Source organism: Photinus pyralis, unplaced genomic scaffold (genome assembly GCF_008802855.1).
Source record: "Photinus pyralis isolate 1611_PpyrPB1 unplaced genomic scaffold, Ppyr1.3 Ppyr1.4_LG1, whole genome shotgun sequence".
In the NCBI taxonomy this organism is placed as follows: domain Eukaryota; kingdom Metazoa; phylum Arthropoda; class Insecta; order Coleoptera; family Lampyridae; genus Photinus; species Photinus pyralis.
This window is the reverse complement of record NW_022170249.1, coordinates 13,748,693-13,766,312: the sequence shown is the minus strand read 5'-3', so window position 1 is coordinate 13,766,312 and position 17,620 is coordinate 13,748,693. Positions and strand designations below refer to the sequence as shown.

Sequence of the window (17,620 nt, the reverse complement as noted above, 5' to 3'; positions counted from 1 at the left end):
TGTAGGAAATATGTAACATCAAAACCCTCCACGGAGATCAAAGAACTCATAACTGTGTTATATAACTAACAAACAAAATATGAGTGCAACTGATTGGCCTTTCAGTATTAAATTATTCTCATAAAGTTAACCTCCGTAGTGACTCATTCAACCTCCTTGATCCCCGTATTATATTGCATCTTTCAATAAGTAGCACAATCAATGAAACTATATCAATCTGCTGAATCATGTCTATAAAAGGGATCTCTAAAGGACTTCGAAGCGATTTATTGCACAACCTTGCACTAATTTAAATAAAATTAAGTTTCCGATGACCTTTTTTATGAAAATCATATAGAGTTGACTACTTTTTACTTAATTTATGCACAAAGACGTTGTCATCGACAATTGTGTTTTTGTGTTTCGTACTTTTACTTTTTTTGTTTGGGGCACGTACTTGATTTAAAGGAGGTCATAATATAATTAAAAGTGAAATACATTCTCGTAAAGAACCAAAGTAGTACATTTTTTTGCAAATGTTAACTCGTGTGCATACATGTAGGTAATTTGTCTTGGCGCAACTTCATGTTGCACCAAAAGCAAATTTCATACCTTCAGATTCAGATAAGTGCGTGTTGGCTTCTCCTAATAAAAAACTCGCAGGCGATAACTATAATTTTAGAGAAACATTGACTAATTACTTGTCTGCAACACCTTCAAGAGGTAGCGGCCGATGGTGTCGGCTGTAACGGTAGGTTACAATTGAAACGACGATACCCCCGAGCTCAGTGTTTTAGAATAAATGAATCAGTGTAATTTGGATATGGGCGCCCTCATCTAACCCCAATTCGTCTCGCTTATGCAGTTCAACCCCAATAAATCATCCCCTGAAACTATTGTACACAAAATGCTTCAAAACATCGTATACAGGGTGTCATAAATTAAGTAGGATAACATGGCTAGCTTTGTTACTACATATTATACTTACAGATTCGGTTAAATTGGCAAAGTTGTGTAGTTTTTGATACTGATGGATATTTTGATGCGATATTTTTAAAAAATAAATCTGTTCGTAGATAATTGGAAAAAAGTGAAAATCCCCATTTTCAAAAAGTTTAAATATTTTAGTAACAAAGAGAGCTATCGAAAAAAGTTTCAAATAAAAGTTACAAGATTCGATGGGATAAATTCAATGAGTGTAGAAAAATTTTTTCCAAAATGACGGTATTGACATCTCCATTGACGTCCTTATTTTAAATGGACGCCATATTGCATTTTTACATCACTCGATAGAGAAAAAAATTACAAAACCAGTGATACTAAATGATATTTCATTTAGGACTCAACCTTGCATTTTTGCCTCGAAGTTTACAATGCATTTCTTATGGATTTATGGTCTTATGCTTTTTACAGTCTTCTACAGATCTTTTTGTTCTTTTTTCTACAACTGTCAAAAAAACCTGTCATTTTCTGACGAACTTCGAAACGCGAAGTACTAGATTTTTAAACGGTTAATTAATAAGCTCTTGACAACGTGCGCGAAATCGTCAACAGTAAAAAAAAGTATTTCGCGCACGTGACGAAGTTGAACTTAAACAGCAAATTTAATTAACTACCTGTTCAGTTGTAGAAAAAATATTGTATGTAACGCTAGCGCGAAGTTATTTCGCACATTTGACTGATATTTTAACTCGGCTTCGCCTCGCCAAAATACCTTCAGTCTCAATGCGCGAAATTGAACTTCGCGCTCTTGTTATATAATAGTTATTTATAACTTCGCGCTAGCTTTATATACAATATTTTTTCTACAACTGAACCGATTGTTAATTAAATTTGCTGTTTAAGTTCAACTTTGTCACGTGCGCGAAATACTTTTTTTCACTGTTGACGATTTCGCGCACGTTGTGAAGGGCAACCTTACTTATTCATTAACCGTTTAAAAATCTAGTACTTCGCGCTTCAAAATTCGTCAGAAAATGACAGGTTTTTTTGACAGTTGTAGAAAAATAACTATTTTTCTAATTCTCTGCACACTTTTGCCTCAAAAAAGGATCCAGCGAAGCTGGGAAGGCAGCGGCTGCATAAGTCGATACAAATAGAGAAAATTGCAGAAAACCCGTCGAACTAAATGGAAATCCGCAAAAACATACGTTCAATCACCGGAGTTATGCTATTTGAATGGTGCAATTAGAACCACATACTTTTTCACGTTTTAAACTGCTTGATTCAAAGCGTGTTTGCTCGTCGTAGAACGAATGAATTCCGGAAAAGCAAGTAAAAATACAAAATGCACCCAGAGATCTGCGCGAAAAATTCCAGAAACGACAGTTTAAGTATGCCATCGAGAACCAAACATAACATACGGTGACTCACCTAGATGCTTAGTATGACCTACATAAAAGAACAGAAATGTGTAAATGTCACGGCTATTTCTTATCAAAAGATATGAATCTGTGATGTCGTTTTTGGTCACAAAAATGCCTGGTCAAAATAACTAGACTTTAACACTAAGTTTAATTGCTTTATTTTAACAAACACTTCTTTATATTCCCAAAATTACCTATTACTAAATTTATTCTACCCCGAAACACATGTTACTCATACACAGAGAAAAAAACAGAAAAACATCTCCACGTGTTCTTTTGTTAAATTTAGAAGTTAGCCTCTTGATTATTGGTTCTTCAATGCACTTATTTCTTAATTTTAATCAATTTTCTTTCTTCAAACACCTTTTATGTGAACGCGTTAACACTTCATCACTTTGGTAAGACGTTCCCTTGTCGCACATGCTTGTAAACAAAATGGACCAACACATTAACTTTTAATCACACTTGTCCATTTTATAAAAAAATCTTAAAAGAATAAAATTTAACACAAAGAAAACACTTGTAAATTTTATACAATTTAACTAACACTAACAAAGAAAATTACTCGTGGTGATAACAATTATCCAGAACGCAGAACAACCTGCATTATTTAATATGAGGGACAGATATATGTCCTCCTCCCAGTTTTTTAGGTATCCTGTAATTCTGTAGATGTGGAAAGAAGGAGAGTATGTATTTGTAAATTTTAGCAAAGATACTGGTATATGGATTTTAAACTTTTACTCCGATTTTTGGATATGTGTCCATTTCTTTGGAGAAATGCGCGCAAAAGTGTTAAAGCCGCGCACTCGATAGGGCAAAGCGTATTTTTATATAGTGCGTTTATCTTAAACTGGAACATACGACGTTGCATGCAATGTTAGTTCACTATGTTCCATTTAAAAAAAGCGTTAACCTAATAGGAGTAAGTAGTTCAAATGGGTAGTAGGTGCAATGTACAACTGTCACCTTCAAATCTACCGCCCTGCAGATACATTTCAAAAATGGTGTCTAAAGAGATGACAATTGAAATTATAAATTTATATAAAGGTCACAACAGTGCAAGACAAGTACGCGATTTACTTGCAGTCCAGTATCGTGAAGAACAAATAATTAAAGGCTGGTTCAGTTGTGACCGCACATTATCCAACACGTGTGTATAGTTGTGAACCGCACATATCCTATAGGTTGATGCGTTTTTTTTTAAAATGGAACATAGGGAAACACTCTTGCATGCAAAATGGTATGTTCCAATGTAAGATAAATGCATGAGCGCCCCACCATATCAGCATGGCTTTTATTGGAGGTGCCTACATACAAAATTTCATGCAATTCGGTTCACAACTATCGGTATCAGTTTTCCTTTTATTCGAGGTGCCACCATACAAAATTTCATTTAAAAATCTTAACAAATTTAAAAAACCGACTGCGCATACGCAAAACAAATTTTTTCCGCAAACGTAAAAAAATGACGACTTTATTAACGTCAGTTCTTAATGTTGAAGTTTGATTTCACAGACTTCACTTTTTTGTCCGGCCGTGAGCGTACAAAAAAGTACTTTTTTGCACCATGTGAGAAATCTTTCATAAGCATGATTATAAACTCTACTTGACTTCGTTGGAATTAAATCGTTCGTAGCTGTCTTGGCAATTGCAAGAACGTCTGGCGGCGTACAGTTAAGTTCGGAATCCGACATAATATGTAACCTGCAAAAAAAAAATTGGTCAATATCTTTTACTACTTTAGTTGATACTCGGGTACTTACCAAAAACGCACAGTTCAAATGGACTTTGAATGTTCCTGATAATTAATTTGTTGAATTGTCAAAATTTTCTTCCACCATAACAACCGCAAACCACAGCAATCTAGTTTTAAATTTTTCAACATTGAACAGCTGCGCTGCAATCTTTTTGGGAATACTCCCTTAATTCTATCGTTTGAACAGCGTTTGCGGAAAAAATTGTATGTTTTATTCGGAGTAAAAGCACTTTTTGTGGCGCGTCTGAAATTGTCGGCCTCACTACGTTCGGCCGTCAAACATTCAGACTTGCCACAAAAAGTTACACTTTTACTCCTTATAAAACAATATACTATTTTTGATTCGGCATTAGTTTTACTTTTATTCGAGGTGCCTACATACAAAATTTCCATTAAATATCGTAACAAATAAAAAAATTGGGATTGCGCAAATATAAAAGTAGTAATGCGCATGCGTAATATTTTTTTGCATCTGCATAGTTGCCTGAAGTTTAAGAAATATTTATTAACACAGAAAATCGGACATTGTTATTTGTAACAAGAGTCATAAGCTCGGTTATAAGAGAAACCCTTTTTGGAGGTTTGGGTAGTTTTTGGGCGGTAATTTTTTAGCCCGTTAGTCTACGTAGCCAAAAAACAATGGCGACCTTTCATATATCCCCGAAGAACATGTGTATCAATTTGCAAAGCGATCGGACGTTTCTATGCAAAGTTATCGTGCACACAGACCGACAGACAAAATTATAAACGATCTCGAGGTAAAACCGTTTTTATTAAAAATTTTTTGCAATGCTTATTTACATTTTAAGAGAACACTTCTATAGCCGAGACTTTAAATGCGGACTGTCGCCACTGCCGGTAAAAAGTATTTTCAAAGGAAAAATGACAGTTCTGCACGAGATGCGCCCCATCCTCAACCGGACTCTCCGTTCCGGAAATAATCTAGATCTAGATCTTTAGATAACAACGCTCTGAAAGCGGGTACCATGGAATAAATGATAGCGTTCGCTTCACCATGTCGTTCTTTACTCGGTTTTTTATGAATCTTCCTAATAAGGAATTTAAAATTTTGCATATCTCTCAGTCGGCGACACGTTAACCTATTTTTTTCTAAAACCGGTATTCTAGTTCACAGAGTAAAATAGAAACCATCTTTTCTTCAAACTTCTTTTAGAGTAAATAAAAAAATACCCCAATAAAGTTATACAGATTTTTGAACTAACACTCTAAAAACTTGGCAGATACAGAAACATTAGGATGTTACGTCAAATTTCATTACTTAGCATCTTTAAATCTACTTTCATTTGATAAAACACGATTTTCAAATTCCGTTAAATTAAAAGCAGCTACGCTTTTACTTTTCAAAATTTATAAGCGTACCTACACGTTGCAGTGCAATTGCATAAGAGTATTTAATAATTATTATTCATTAAGTAATTGGCATCTTTAATTAGATTTAATTCTCAGAGAGATTCTAATTATTTCAATTGCACATTAACTTTAGAAAGTGTGTTTCTACCTTTTCACTTATCTACTAATGTTATCCGTGAAAATGGCGAAAAGGATGTACTGTGTTCTTCTTGTCAAGTGACATTTTCTGTGAATTTACAACTAAGTATTTCTGTTGGAATTACGTACTTACATTCTCATTCATTCCTCTTATTGTTTGTATGCAATAGAACTAATAACTAAATTTCCTGTTTCAGGTAAGATGATTTTCTTTGTGACCAATCTGCTTATAGATCTAGGTAAGTGAAATCATACATGAATGACCGTTAAAACTTTTTTTCAAATCTGTAAAAAATAGTAGTGGCACGAAATTCAAAGTGCATTAATAATTTACGATGTGGCGTTTCTTTCTTTTTTAATTAATTCGAATATAAACTGTGATTTGGAATTATGCCTTCTAAACAATTGATTGATACGTAAGTTTAAGTGTAAATTCTCGACTCATCATCATTACATTCAATTTCCAACGCGGCAGGTAGTGCTAATAAACACTTACGAAAGTTATGCATAAAATATTACCACGAGCGTCTTTTTATGTAAGGCAGTACTTACCACGGTAAAAAGAGAATTGCATGGGCTTTAAAATGATATGCTACTCGGGAACTGGGTGCGCGCCCTTGCGATTTTTCTGTCACACGATTGTTAGGGCGCAAATTGTACACACAGGTACATGACCGCATGCAAAAAAAATTGGGTGATAGAGGGGATCAAGACAAACACTTTTTCCAAATAAACCGATGGTTCAACGTGTTTCGTTTGGGACCCACCCCCAAAGAAGTGGTGAAATTTGGATTTCTTCTTTAATTTTTTTCTCAGCATTCATAAGAGTTACAAAGATGGGTGGCACGTCTTTGAATAGATTTTCGGGTATGCCCTATCCGATTTTGGAAAAAAAAATTTTTAATTTCTACCCCGAAAGGGCACACCCCTGTTTGAGGGTGCGAACAAAAATTCTGAACTCAACGAAATTTGCTATCTGGGGGTTTTTGAACATGAAAATGACGAATCTGAAATTAGTTTTTGAAAATTCGAAAAAAAAAGTTCCACTGCAATTCTTGGCCGGACAACGAAAATGGAGAGAATTCCACGAAATTTGTTGTACGAGTACATAATAGTCAAGTTTTTTAAAATAACTTCAATCAAAAGTTATACTCATTTGAAGATTGGGCCTTCGAGTTACAAAGTGTCCCCCGCCTACTAGTGAGTGATCTAATTTCACATGTAACACCCTGTATAACGAGCGCGAATGTTATATACATTTTTTCTACAACTGAACTGATTACTCATTAAATTTGTTGTTTAGGTATAAATTTGTCCGTGCGCGATACACTTTTTTTCACTGTTTTCGCGTTTTCGGGGACTGTTTAAAAATCTAGTACTTCGATTTTTGAAGTTCGTCAGAAAATGTTAGGTTTTTTTGATGTTTGCAGAAAAAATAATTTTTTTGGGCAGAACTTACTGGAGTTAGTCCATGGTGAAATAGTTAGTGTATAAACAAACGTATAAACAAAAAACGCTCATTATTGCATCGCATTTTAAATTTTGTATCTGAGTAGAAGACGGATACCTCGCAACACCACTTTTTGTCATAAGCTCCGCCCCTTGGCCCCTCTTACTTTTCCGCCATTTTTGTTTTGCCCCGCTGTTTTCCGTCATATTCTTTCTGTCCCGCTTACTTTTCCGCGATTTTATTATTGCCCCGTCCACGTGACAAAATCATGACCCTGTGAATTCTCCAGTTAATTCACAAGGTCTTGACCTTGGGCTTTCTCCGACTTTTTGACCAGTTGTAGGGGAAATTTTGCAAGTTTTCAAAAAATTCTTTATGTGTGCCCATTTTGTCCAATTTATGGATGGTATGGAATTGTACAATATTTCATCAGATGGCTAAAAGTGAATGGTAGCCTGTGACCCACTAAAGAAAAGTTAATTGTTAGAGTAATTTAAAAAGTAACCAAGTCTGCTTAATCCAAATGTAAAAATAGTTAATTGTGCTAGTATTCCTTGTTCAATCATGGATGTTACATCGTTGAAAATAAAATTTTAAAAAAAAGCTCTACTGTAGTCAGAGCGCCTAGCAAAAAGTAACAAGTTGATGAAAATTTGGTCACTTATTCTCTGAGAGACTCACTTTCCAATGGTCAAAGAGAAACAAGTTTAAAAAGTCATTATGCAAACGAGAGCGTATTTTCCTCCTAATAATATTAATGCTAGGACCACGAAAAAATACCGGTAGGCACGAGATCCTTACCCCATTCTCTTTCAAATGAGCCGCCTATCGTCGAAGTCTATACAGTTTAATGAAAAATAGTGGAGCGTATACAAATACATACAATACTTTCATAAATAAAACATACAGCATGCGTGAACAGTAATTTTAAATCCGGTATTAGTTTTAGTTTCATTCAAGGTGCCTACATATGATATTTCGTTTAAATGCCTTCATAAATAAGAAAGTTGGCATTGCGCATGCGCAAAACAACATTTTGAAAATGTCATTATCAAAACGAGAAACTTTCATCATAAACTTTTTTTATAACTTGATGATATTTGTTTTTTTGGAAATGAGCGTCGTAACTTCGTAACACTTTTATTGCATTCAATTTTTCTAAACCATTTTTAACTCATTTAACATAATCTTTATCTTCAATAATAACAAAGTTCCAACTTGATCTGGGACACCCTGTATTTATTTCAACGTGTACTATTCTCATAAATATGTATCTGGGTTTTCGTCGCAAATTAAAATATTGCAAATGACAAAAACGAATTTTTAATTTAGTTACTCTCTGCTCCTATACGTGCATACGATATTGAGAATGATTTGTATGCATTAACTTTCTCTGCTATTGTCAACTGTATAGGAACTAGCTTTAATTTGCTTGAATGAAATTTTTATTTAGTCCTTATTGTGAATTTTTAAAGTAATTAGCATTCCACAATACGGGACTAGAACTTTCTGTAATACGAAATCAAATTTGGATGGAAGCACCCACATTACGCCCTTTGTATGTTTGGCCCCAATGATTTCTACCATTGTGAGAAACGAAATGAATACCCGACTTTATAAATGTCAATTGGAACTTGAAATTAAATTCACTTTCATTTTATTTACCGTTAGATAAACATGACAACTTTTTGCTTATTCTTAGTTTGTGGTCGTAAACAATTGATCATTCGACCTTAACAATAGATTGTTATTTCTGTCAAAGTGTTGAAATATAAATGCTAAACTTCCGCGTTACTTCCGTATAGGATTTTTTTAACTAGGAGCGTGAAATGTGGCACTCATGTGTACAGAACGTTATGAGAATCTCAATCTAATTAATCCAGTGATGAAACACTATGCGTTTAGTTATTGTTTTCTTGTCTATTCCCTCGTTAATGCTTGATTAAGCACTCCATGGCTAATTTTGACGAGTTATTCAAAATGACATGTTCGTGCTCCTAATGTTCACGACCGAACTTTCCTTCCGGATAATTATTGATTAGTTGCCGAATAAAAATTCATGTTGAAGTATATCGAGCGTACTTCTCCAATCATCGACCGTGTTTATAATTTATATTGGACGCAGAAGCGTTAGAAACTTAATCGCATTAAGCATAAAAGATGAAATCAAAAATAATCAATCTTATATTCTCTAATCTTAATGATACAAACAATTAAGCTTGACCCAGATTGAATTTATTACGGGTAGGTTTCTTAACTTTCTTCATCAATTGTTCTTTGATACGTTCATAATTTGAATGTTAATTGAAAAACTATAAAGGTAATCTCGTAAAAGTGAAACTCACTTGTCGCACGATCGTCAATCTGTTTTAACCGTGCTGTTCCATTCATGAAATCGAATTATTGAACCTATTTACTTTATCTAGCTTACAACATTAATCATATAGAACCAAAACGCTTAAATGGATGTCATATTCCGTAACGAAAGCGACAAATTATGTTATGTATGTGTCGACTCATAATGGTTGACTTATTTACAAATTAAAGCACAATATGATCGCAACGCAACAAGAAAGTGATTTATATTAATTGATGTGTAGATACGCACTTACAGCGGAGTGGAGTAAGGTACCGAGTTATTCACTATATTTTAACCCCTCCTCTAACTCATTTTTTTGTGCAAAAATAAGTTTATACAAAAAGTGGTTGGCCTAAGCACAATTTTTAAAATCTGGTAGTATTATACAAGGTATTCCAAAAGTGGTCCACAGCCCCCTCGACAGTCCCCAACTCCCTCGACAGTCCCCAACTCGAAAATTCTAAATGGGAGACCATGTATTTTATTCGATTTTTGATTCTATGTTAAATTCTAAAATAAATCTATAGAACATAATTTTTTACCGTTTTCCAGATGAAGGATTTTGTTACTTGTTATTGGTAATACAATCTAATCACCTGTGAGTGAGTAATGTTAAAGGTTATGTTTCACATTTCAACCAGGGTGAAGTCAAGAGATTCGTATTTGTGCAGCTTCTGTCTTGATTCGTTGAACTCTTCACCATCAACAGAAAAAATTCATGCGTGTTGTACATATTTTAAATTAAAAACAATTGACACTTCAGTAAGCCAAATAAATATTCATCGCGCAGATTAAAAACTTTTAATTTATTTATTTAAATCTAGACAAGCTATAGTTCAAATAATTACGAGTTGAAATGAGACACCTTATTCCCCCGGTAGGAGACCTTTACCCCTCTCCCCTCCCCGATTTATCAGTAGTGATGCAAGTCATGGCCTTGGTGACGTAACTAAAGAGTGACCTTGTTTTGTGGTGCAAGATCGTGCTCTGGAATTACCACGGCGAAAAAGGCCTTCGTGAAGGTAATTTCCCAGTAACGTAACCAAGGAGTGATCTTGTTTGTGGTGCAAGGGCGTACCCGGAGTTGTCCTGGTGACTTAATTAATGAGCGATGTTGTTTGTGTTGGTTTTTTTTATAACAATTTTCGAGTGTAATTTTATACAGTGTGGCATATCTCAATTCTCAATATACAGGGTGACAATTTGAAAACTTACCACCCCCCCATATCTTAGTAAATAAACGAGATATTTAAAAAAATCAAAATCCGTTTCGGTAATTCGGAGGGGGAATCACAATGACATAGTTGGCGACGCACCCCTTCCAACCCCCTGCGCCCCAGGTTTAAATAGTGACCCCCCATGTGTGATACGTCATCAAAAAATAAACTAATATGATACATTTGAAATCTGTCGTATTTAAAACGCAACCGGCGAACATAGACGGACTAAGACAGAGAATAATTCAAGAATGTCGAAATATTGCAAAACCAACATTTGAAAAGGTTCGACGAGAGTTTGAGAATAGATTATAACTGGCGATCAAAAATGAGTTGCTGTCAAGTCGGCTTTGGAAGTTCAAGTTAAATACGATTTTCCATGTTTATTTTTTGATTTGCACGATAATTACTAACCTAAATGTAATGCTATTTGGTATGGTTGGAAAGCATTTTTTCAGAGCTTTCCAATGACGTATCACACATGGGGAGTCCCTATTTAAGATTTAAAAGTTGGGGTGGCTAGGGCGCAGGGGGTGTGAGGGGGTGCGTCGCCAACTATGTCATTGTGATTTCCCCTCCGAATTACCGAAACGGATTTTGATTTTTTTAAATATCTCGTTTATTTACTAAGATATGGGGGGTGGTAAGTTTTCAAATTGTCACCCTGTATATAAACGAAGTATAAAAAAGATAATTGGTAGGAGACAGTAAGATTTTAATTTAATTAGAAATTGAATTTGTGGAAATTTTTTAATAATTCATTGGCGTTCTTCGTAAGTGTTAAGTGTTATTATTATTACAATTAAAAATTATTGAATAGTATTGATTCCATAATAAGTTACTTAAATAATCCGAGTGGAGAGGAGTGGTACAGAAAACAGAGGGTCTGCTCATCCCTATGCCCGCGGATCACAGTGACCCGCGGACACGAATTTAAAATCGCCCGTGTAGGCAAGATGCAAATTCCCGCTAAGTTGAAGACGTTATGCTTGCCACGGAAAGTAAGTACATATCTTTCGCACGGTCACCTAGTCGACTCCCCCGTCCCACCGCACGTGCTCGTCTCGTAGCGCCGACAAACAATAGACTCTCGAAGCCTATTGAATAGAAATTGCAATGTTTTATAGGATGTTTTTTTGAGAGTTTTGTTTTTCGAATTGACAGTACTGATTCTAGTCTTGTCGATTTGACAATTGACAGCTGATTTGTGCTCAATAAGGTGTGCAAGTTCACAATCAATAGCCTTACGCCAGAACAACGCTTGCACAATTCGATTAATGACCGAAAACAAAATTTCTCTTGATCCTCGATTTCACCACAAAATTGTGTTCAGCGATGAGGCCCATTTTTTGTTGAATGGGCCAATAAACAAAACTGCCGGATTTCTGTCCGTCACACGTACTCCTAAACCACTAAACCGATTTTGGCGATATAGGATTCATTTGAAAGGGCTTGGTCCAAGGATTCCTTGCATATTTTTTAGTTTTACGCATGCGCAGTGTCAAAAATTTGGTTTAACGCATGTGCGATGCTAACTTTTTTATTTATGAAGATATTTAAATGAAACTTTATATGTAAACACTACGAATATAAGTAAAATTAACGACATTGTCAAAATGTTGTTGTACACATGCGCAATGCCAACTTTCTTATTTATGAAGGCATTTAAATGAAATTTAATACATAGGCATTTTGGCATAAAGACAAATCTAACACCAGTTGCAAAATTTGGTTTTACGCATGCGCAATGGCAACTTTCTTATTTATGAAAGCAGTTAAACGAAATATTATATGTAGGCACCTTGAATGAAACTAAAACTAATACCGGTTTCAAAATTACTGTTAACGCATGCTGTATGTTTTATTTATGAAGGTATTCAATGAAATTTCTAATGTAGACAATGTGCAATGCTATTCACGAAATCATTTATAAAAAGATAGGCGGCTCATTTGAAAGAGAATGGGGTAAGGATCTCGTGCCTGCCGGTATTTTTTCCTGGTCCCAGCATTAATATTATTAGGGAGGTAAATACGTTCTCGTCATTTATGTTAGGATATTGACTTTTTAAACTTGTTTTTCATCGTAACTACCCTCTCCAAATATAAACGCAATGAATTCTTTTGACAACAACGCTTTCGTGGTAAACATTTATTTAAACGCGATCACGTTAATCAAATAATGTGACAAAATGAAAATGTTTGCTCACGTAAATACGCCACTTTATATTAGTTTAACTCGTGATGGAAACTCGCAATGCATTTAAAAGCACACCCGACAATAATTTCGTCGACTGTTCGGCATAGTTTCCCATGTAATTGGGCAATTAACTTTGACTTTCGAAAAAAAATCACGTACGATTACGCGGCTGTTATATCTTTCATATACATTGACTATACGGATTGAAACTTTCAAAAAATGCTACACTACCTAAATACCGCGCACGACTCACACAGCTTCGCCTTGAAGGTTCAATGAATTCCTAATGCAGTCACCATGTCCAAAAGCCGAAACAAACCCGACGCAAACGTTTTATACATGTAAGGGTATCACATAAAATTCTTCACTGATGGTGACAGCCTTGCTATCGAAACGTGTTCGAGGTTTTAATATATTATTGTGGTTTATTGGTTTACTTTTTTGTTCGTATCGCTATACAATATTTGGAATATTATCGCCCCGAGCTGAATATTGTTTAAGATCCATGTGGCGCATCCTGTAAGTATTTGGATCGGGTATTTTGCTCGGGGTTATTGTAAAGCGATAAGAACAGAAAAGTAAACTCGAAAATTTGTGTTGAAACTATTTCTTCATAAACTTAACTACCTCGCAATCCGAGACGGGTGCTGGATATGTTTGCACAGCGGGATAGGCAAGTATACATACCGATGCGGCGGTTCGCACACATATACCGCTTTAGAAATATATCCCGTATCCGTCCCGCTCCCGTCCCGTTCCCGCATGTCCGCGTGAGTGAACCTTAGATGCTAATGCTAGATTGCAAAAGTAAAACAAAAACCAATAAACCACAATAATATATTAAAACCTGGATCACGTTTCGACAGCAAGGCTGTCACCATCAGCGAAGAACTTCAACAGCCACAAGTAGTTTGAATGCTTCCACCTAATGCTAAAACGAGGGGCAAAACAATCAGAAAATAATTATCAGGAAAGTCGAAAATTTTTGCAAGTTCTGAAACTATTTCAAATATCTTACTAAATGTAAAACGGTACAGGAATCATCATCTAATTTCTAATTAATTTAAAATTTTTGTGTCTATCCATTGTCTTTGTTTATCGTTCGTTTGTGTGTATTTTGAAATATAGCCTAACCTGCATAAAATTCTCGAAAAAAACCAGCACAAACATTAGTTCATAAGTTTTAACCATCAAGTGAATTGACTTTCAATATCTTTATCGTAGTGTTAATACAAAACTTTGTTTTAGAGTAGGAACTAGAGAAATCATTATAAAACTTACGGAAAATATAAATAGATATTCAATTTAGACGTCCAAAATAGTAAATTTAGGTTCACCCGTTGTTTCCATGGAAACAATATTGTATTCTGTTCTGAACTTCATTTTATTTCGTCCTTTGCGTCTCATTTTTAATAAGAATGCCAGAGGTAATTGGAATGCACTATGATTTGTTTCACTTAATCTGCCCTTAGAGACACTTAATCTACTCATTCAAACCATCGTTCAAACCTATTAAAATGTCAATTTAACATCTGTTATCAAATAAAACAAATTAATTTATAGTCCGTTGTTGGGGCGGATTTTATAAATCGCTGGAGATCTCAGAAACTGAAATATACCCTCATTACACGTTCTACGACGTGTACAACTATCAAAAGATATCAAAAAGTCCAAACCCGTTATATTAATACCCAAGATTTGAACTTTTTAGTCGACCAAAAGATCGTTATTGTACCCAATCCATAATCTCATCGTAACCGAAATAATTTTTACTGTTCAGTATGTTTTCACCTAAAACTGACAATACCCACGCAGTGCAGGTTTTTTCATTGTCTAAAAATAGTGGAACTAAAAGTTGAATATTCTGGTTAAGTAACCGTAACGAAAACCCACCTGTTTCTCTTATCTTATTAGGGATTTATCCCAATAGAAGCAAACACTGAACAACAGAAATCGCGAATGTTAGTTAATTTCTATTTCCGGGCTTTGTTATGACATTCATCATCTATGATGTTAATGATAAATCTACAAACAAAGGTCAGCTATTTCGACACAATCGCTAGAGGATTAGACATGTTCAAGAAATTTTAATTCGTGTAACAGTTTAGTAAAAAGTCGATTCGCAAAATGTATGATTATCGTTTCTCAAACTTATACATGAATGCAATGCATAGTTTGCTCAAGAACCGTGACGAAAATAGCTGAAAACAGTTGCGGGAACATTGCCATAAAAATAATGCTACATATTAATGTTATTTTGCATAACGGGTTACATGCAAATATTCCGGATGGATACCATTGTATATCTTACCCCAAACCCCAATGGTAAATTAAATTTCGAATTGGGCAAGTGAGACTACGTGGGTATGTAGTTCATATGGCTTATTAATTATTATAATTGCACTTACCATCCATTATTACACGAGTTATTACACTGTTGAGGACTGCAGTTTGTTAGGTGTTAATAACTGTCGTGGGAGTTGTCTCCATCATTTTGCCTTGGGAGTTTCATTTTTGTACCTACACATTTGTTTACTTTTTTTAAATGTAGGGAATGTCGATTTATAAATAAAAGCAACTGTATAAAGTTGAAAGCGGAGTCAGATTTTTAATTAAGAAAATTTGTTTGCAGTGTAACCTCATTAACGGATTTGAAGCGAAAATGTCCTGCCTTAACTAATAATATTATATTAGTGTGTGAGTCTTTCAAAAAATATGTGAAATTCGCGAGTGGATATTCTTCTAATTAGTTACGGTATGTAATTTCCTCAATAAAAAAAAGTATGCAAAGTACGTTCGAGGTCGGCGTCGTTGTGGGACGTGATGAATACAACCGCCAACATAAAAGGGAACATCAACATTAGCAAATTACAGCGAACCGAACTCCTACATTAAAATATTATTGCACTCTACACCGGAACGTCAACGTCCTTAACACGGAATATTTCTATTATTTTATGAAAATGTATATTTAGTAATTAAAATGGATAAACATAATTAATACGCCCTTTCCTTTCCGCTATAATAGAAATTGAAGAGGATGTTTGCTCACGAATGTTTAATTTAACGTTCTTTATTTACATTTTCTGCTTTAGGTGCAATTTCAAACCTAAATTACATGATTGAATAACAAGGGGGTTCACGTTGATGAGAGGTAAAATTTTGGAAAATGAAAAGGAAGTATAGCGGGGTAGTTTAATTCCCATGGTGACATTTTCAACTGTCCAGTAACAATTAACAACGATGGGTACGAGTATGCCAGTTTTTGCAATGCATTTCATAAGATATCATTGTATATTGTATTCTTTTGTAATAATAGGGCAAATAAGAGGTGTAACATACCTACTTGACAATGTTCATTAAATTGTTATTAGGAGAATGCTAATTATTTATGCTTCTATTGGGAAACGAACTATTGTGAAGGTAATGCATTAAAATTAATATCCCCGAAGTGAATTGGAAATTTATACATGATGTATACAGGTGTACAGAATGGAGCAAAAAGAACGTAATAAAGTGAAGGAGAGCGGTGTTTTTTTGTAGGTTAGGGTGTCCAGTTTCGGTAATAATGGGGCAGGGGACCGTACAGTTCTATTTTTTGCAGTATTTCAGAAACGGTTATAGCCCGCACGTTCACCAGATCTATTGGTATGCGTCTTATTTTTATAGGGTTATTTCAAATCCAACGTTTACTATCGCAGTTCTCATTCATTCAACGATTTAAAGGTTGCAATAAGCGAAAATAAGTTGCTGCATTTAATTGTGTATGCTGGAAGAAGGGCTTCATCTTTCTCATCTAATTTTCAAGATTTAAATTAAAAATTGTCAGTTCTGGAATTGGCTATTCTTTATAAAAGTGGGCGATCGTGTTAAAATTTGGTGTAGTTACGGGTACTTTGAACATTAAGGTACGCTATTAATTTTGAGGGAGCTGACTGACAGGAATAAGGGTTATAGAACTTTGAGTGAATCGGGAACAGAAAAAACTGTGTGCTTGATGTAATAGAATATAGAAATCAACATAATATTTCATTCATGCATCGACTTTGGACTTTCGCTATATATTCCCTACGACTTTTAGACAATTCAATATAGCTCTTCTCTGTGGTCTAGCTCAAAAGTTTTAGAGCTAATGTACCCAAAATTATTCTTTACACATGAATTTGGTGCATTTTTGGTGCCCACCTATTATTTATAATATTTATATAATATTATACAGGGTGAGTTTTTTTCATTTTAAGCATTAGGATCTCGGAAACCGTAAGCCATAGAGATTCGGGTAAATGAGGAAGAGTTGTAGTTTTAAGAGCTTATTCAAGATATGCCTTTGTTTTTTTAAAAAATCCACAGTTTACTAGATATGAGCGAAAAACAGATTTAGTGATTTTTCATTTAACTGTTGTAGAATCGTTAGTGTTAGAAATACAGAAATTATGCAAAGAACAAAAATTGTAGATTTTTTTCCGCTTAATAAGATACATTTATTAATATTTATTCTTCTTTTATAATTTTCGAGTTATAACGCAAACTACATTTTCTTAAATGGCAATCATAGTTGGCTGTGATATTTTTAAAAAGTGCATTTTTTCTGTTTACAATGAAATAAGGTTCATTGTACTTAGTTTGACAAATAAACATGATACAGAACTGTTTGTATTATTAAGAGTAGTAAAATCAGATTTTGCCATGGGAAACATTTTTGTTCTCTTAATTACTGTCTATTGTAATATTTAACTTGCAGTTAGTTGTGCGGCGGGACACCGTTGTGTTGAAACCAGCGTAAA

The 17,620-nt window shown here is 34.6% G+C and overlaps 1 protein-coding gene across 6 annotated transcripts in view; it reads left to right on the top strand.

Moving 5' to 3' along the window:
• The window catches only part of LOC116174710, a 141,181-nt gene that overhangs the window by 75,406 nt on the left and 48,155 nt on the right, over positions 1-17,620 (top strand). For 2 of the 6 annotated variants that reach the window (XM_031492699.1, XM_031492693.1), the window contains exon 2: positions 5,811-5,852. The exons of the other annotated variants lie outside the window; for them this stretch is intronic. The gene's annotated coding sequence lies outside the window, so the exon portion shown is untranslated. The remainder of the gene's footprint in view (positions 1-5,810; positions 5,853-17,620) is intronic. 6 annotated transcript variants of the gene reach the window in all.